Source organism: Macrobrachium nipponense, chromosome 29, assembly GCF_015104395.2.
Source record: "Macrobrachium nipponense isolate FS-2020 chromosome 29, ASM1510439v2, whole genome shotgun sequence".
Lineage (NCBI taxonomy): Eukaryota > Metazoa > Arthropoda > Malacostraca > Decapoda > Palaemonidae > Macrobrachium > Macrobrachium nipponense.
Window position 1 is genome coordinate 21,103,840 of NC_061092.1, and position 5,000 is coordinate 21,108,839.

Consider the following 5,000-nt stretch of genomic DNA (forward strand, 5'->3'; position numbering starts at 1 on the left):
TCCGATGAAGCAATCAACCAAATGACACATGAGATAGAGAGGAATCGGAGGAGGGGATGGGGACGGCGAGGGAGAGAGAGAGGAGAGGGAGGGAGAGATAGAGGAGCGAGGGAGAAGAGAAGTGGAGGAGAGGGGCGGGAAGAGATGGAAGAGGGGGGGGTGAGGGAGGGAGGAGTAGGAGAGGAAGATGGGAGAGGAGAGATGGAGGTCCCGGGAGAGATGATAGAATGGGAGGATGGAGGAGGGTTGGCGAATGAGGCGAGAGAGAGAGAGAGAGAGAAGAGAGAGAGAGAGGAGAGAGGAGAGAGAGAGAGAGAGAGAGAGAGATTATTTGAAGTTTTCTGAACAAAAAATTTGTAAGGTTACTCTTACAACAACAACAACAACAACAATAATAATAATAATAATAATAATAATAATAATAATAATAATAATAATAATAATAAATAACCCTACGGAATAATACCGGCACTGATGACGACCCTTGCTTGATCTGAACCTGAGTTCCTGTTTTGATAAAATAAAAGATCACCTTTAGCATTTTGAAAATTTTTTAGAAATTCCCAATATGAATATTGGACAGTTACTCGGAAACATCGCTGAGCCTGAGATAATATGAAGTTTCTCTAAGCTTTTCTTCATGAATATCTCTGCACGGACTGCTTTGTACCTGAATTTGTCGATAATACTACTACTACTAGTGCTACTACTACTACTACTACTACTACTACTACTACTACTACTACTCTACTATAAATAAAAATACTACTAAACTAATATAATAATAATAATAATAATAATAATAATAATAATAATAATGGGTGCCCATGTCAACAATTATTTTTAACAAGAGCCTTCGTACAATGCAAAGTACAAACGAGTACTAATATGCAATTGAACACAAAATGGAAGTAAAAATTCCATGTTCATAACTTGAATACTATAGACACAATATTAAAAATAACATTAAAATATACTTTCAATTTATATAAATAGAATGTTCTCCAGTTGCGGATGCAATGCACATAGCATGAGAGCAACACTTCCGCAGTTTTACTTTCAAAAACTCCTTCCAGAGTACCTGACCTTCACCTCCTCATCAGTTATTTAAAAGCATGACCAGACTTTGCGACAAAGATACAACGTGACAATTGTGGTTCTTATAGATCCTTAATATTATCATACTATACTCGTGGAAGTCATCACAAGATCCATGCCATCGAACATCATGGTAATCATTTGTTAACTCCTTAGACGAGGACGTAACAAAGCTAAAGAATGATAATTTTCTTGCTCAAGAAACAATCGATCATATTTATTATGAAAATTACTAACTCAAGTTATAAAGTATTCAACAGCCAAGGACTATTATCAACATCATCACCACTTCCTTTATTATTTCGCATTATTACTATTACCAAGCACATTCCAGAAACGGTCCTTAGAAACTCGGGCCATTCCGAGACAACAGTAAATTCCTTCTTTTCCACCCATCTCCTTCTCACGTACCTTGCCCGGCGGCGAGCGGGCACGTGAGAGTTCCCTGTTGGCCCATAAAGTCGAAGTTACCACTTTCCACTGTTGGTCAGTTACTCACTTATTAATTCGTTCTCTTCCAGTGTTTTATTTCTACATAACCGTACCCTCGAACTAAGTACAGATTATTTTAGGTCAAGATCAGTGCAAAAATTCTGTTCTTCCTACAAAACGCTAGTTTTCATTCATGAGTGGAATCCTACATAAAAAAGAAAATATAAAAGAAGCTTGCCATCCGAAGAGGCGCATGGGAGATATATCTGAATAATATGCAAATTACGCGCGCGCGCACACACACACACATATATATATAAATATATATACATCCATTTATACAAATCATATTACTTATATACATATTATATAAATATATATAAGCAAACACACACACAACTATGTATTCTTAGAGATTTTTGGGGAAACGCGCAACCCTCAGTTGAGGGTCACTTGGCTATAAAGCATGCTCATACCAAAAGACTTATTCAATTTTAAGCAAGACATCAGAACTGAGCAAGCGTGGAAATGGTGTTACTTGTGCTCATGTTCCGTCAAAAATTATAGCATTAGCTAAGAAACTCTGCTTCTGCATAGTAATTAAGATAACACACACACACACACACACACACACACACACACACACCACACACACACACATATATATTAATATTATATATTATATATATATATATTATTTTGTATCAGTTAAAACTTGAATTCCTTACCAAAAGTCGAAGAGGGTTCTATACAAAAAAAAAAATTATAAAATGATACAGAATACAAAATTTAGATAGAACATGTTACTGAATCTATGGAACGGACTGTCAGTTTTTTTTTTTTTCCTTATCCATCAGATCAAGTGAATGTGTACGTCACTTTCAACATTCTTACATCAATTTTCGTGCAACAGGGTTACTGAATCTATGCGTCGGACTATAAGGTTTAATTTTGTCATTAACCAGAATATTAACATTTGAAGGGTGGTCCTATAAATGTGCAACGTTCAAAATTCGCTCAGCCATTTTCCAGATATCTTACTAAAACCGCATACACAGATGGGGAAAACGTAACCTTCCAACTTCGTTGGCGAAGGTAATGAAGTCTAAACGATGAACGATCATTTTCAAATAACTGGTTACTACGAAAGAGAGAGTTACCAAACACAAAAACATGAACTTGCAACCTAGTCATATAATAAGAAAAAAAAAAATGTACACACGAACTCAGCGTACACCCTTTATCAGCTTAAGGCGACTTGGCAGGGCTTTATGTAAACAATCTAATAATGCCCGTATTTGCAGCAAGGTCTTGTAATACTCGTTTCGTGTCCGCTAGTCTTCCCGTGGTAGTATTTCCTCACATGACTAAATTTGCCTTTCAGCTTACAAAAGTTGCTTTCCCTGTATAACCATATAGAATATTGTCTATATCTAGACATATCTACTATTAAAAAAAAAAAAAAAAAAAAAAAAAAAAAAAAAAAAAAAAAAACAGAAAGCGTTCAAATACAAATCTACAAACGTTACCTGCCCGTTCAAAAAGGCCACTGGGAGAGAGGCATTATGATTAATATGAATTGCACAGCCAAAGTATCATAGATCTTAACATATGTCATTTTCACCGGAACAACACTGATCAAGATGCATGCAAAGTATCAACTAGCGTTCGATCATTGATAAAGACCAGAGCTTACTATTCAATTAATCATAAATGATCAAAAGTAAAACAATATTTTCCACATTAAAAACAAGGTATTCCACGCACACATATTAACAACATAGCTCTATCACTGATTCACGGACGATATTTTTATGCTCTCTAATACTACACCACAAATACTATTTAATATAAAATTCAGTTTACCCTAAGAATAACCTACACCCAACCGGAAATAAAAACGTTAAACACATCTGCCCCCGACAGGATTCGAACCTACAGCTTTCGGATTTGATACAGAGGTAGACAGCTGACTTCTCTAGTTCGAATCCTAAGTTGCTATGCCACCGTCTTACCTATAATTACACACACACACACACACACACACCACACACAATATATATATATTAATATATATATATACTTATATCATATTTATTTATAGTATCTAGACTGCTCCCTCCATGGTCAATCAACGAACGGTTACCAATTAAAAGCTTAATTCAACAAAAGCAGTTTGGAAACGAGCACATATCGCTTCCGTTCTCTGAGACTCCCTATAAAGCTAAGACTGATTATATATATATATAAAATATATATATATATATATATATATATATATATATATACATACATATATATATATATATATATATATATATATATATATATATATAATATATATATACATATATTATATATCTATAATGTATATATGAATAATATATATATATATATAATATATATATATATTATATATATATATATATATATATATCCAAGAGAGAGAGAGAGAGAGCGAGAGAGAGAGAGAGAGAGAGAAGAGAGAGAGTACATGGTCATGAGGAACTGAGACAACACAGAGCAAGATACTTTGCCTTTGATACAGGTCTTCTGAAACTGAAAGATCTTACACAGTTACTTCACTTTTCCTCGACAAAACTTTCAAACACGTGTGTGTGTGTGTGTGTGTGTGTAAAACTTCCTGCGAAAATTTTTAAAAACATACTAGGGGTACACCGCCAATAAACAACTAGAAAGAGACACCCCCCCCCACCCCACCACCACAACCATGAATTTCCAGCATACCTGGTAACAGAGGTAAAGGATAAGAGGACCGTATGAGCCTCGAGAGGAGATCCATGACGTCGGGAACGATTCCCCGAGATAAGAGAAATGATGCCGCCTATGTCTGGACGCAGAGATGAGAGAGGGCGGCTCGCCTTTTATCTCTGTACACAGCCAGACCGACGTCGCGGCCTTCTTAACAGTTTTTATTTCATTCGCTCTCCTCCTTTATTTCTTTCTTTCTGATTCTTTAGTGCTGTCATTTCTTACTGCTTACTCTTATCTGGCTGAAGTTGTTATTTTTTAAAATTTTCGAGGGCCAGCCTTTACTTCTGTAAAGAAGAAATCCCCCAATTTTTTTGTTTATAAAATGATTTTACGGTCGCTTCTTAAATGTTTCTAAGCAGCGTTTTATCTCTGGCATTAGTCTTACAAATAGGAACACAATTACACTGATTGGGAATAAAAATCAAAGAGGGCAAACAGACTGAAAATTGATAAACTACACAAATTCGATTCCGAATAATAATAACAACGAAATACTAACTACAGAAAAATAATAATAGTACTGGTAATAATTCGCTCGACCATTTCCGCCTCAATTAGTCGACCCTCCAAATCCAAACACAAAAAAAGTGGTGGTCGGCTTTCAACAAAAGGGAAAACGATGGAGAATGGTCCAGGGATCTGAACAAAGGTATTTTTTCCTTCGAAATAGTCCTGTAAAGACGAACTAGCCCCAT

General features: G+C 35.5%; 1 protein-coding gene across 8 annotated transcripts in view; it reads right to left on the reverse strand.

Annotated features, from left to right (window-relative positions):
- Window positions 1-5,000, reverse strand: part of LOC135206179 (adenomatous polyposis coli protein-like) — a 626,589-nt gene that overhangs the window by 456,750 nt on the left and 164,839 nt on the right. The gene's annotated exons all lie outside the window — the stretch shown is intronic.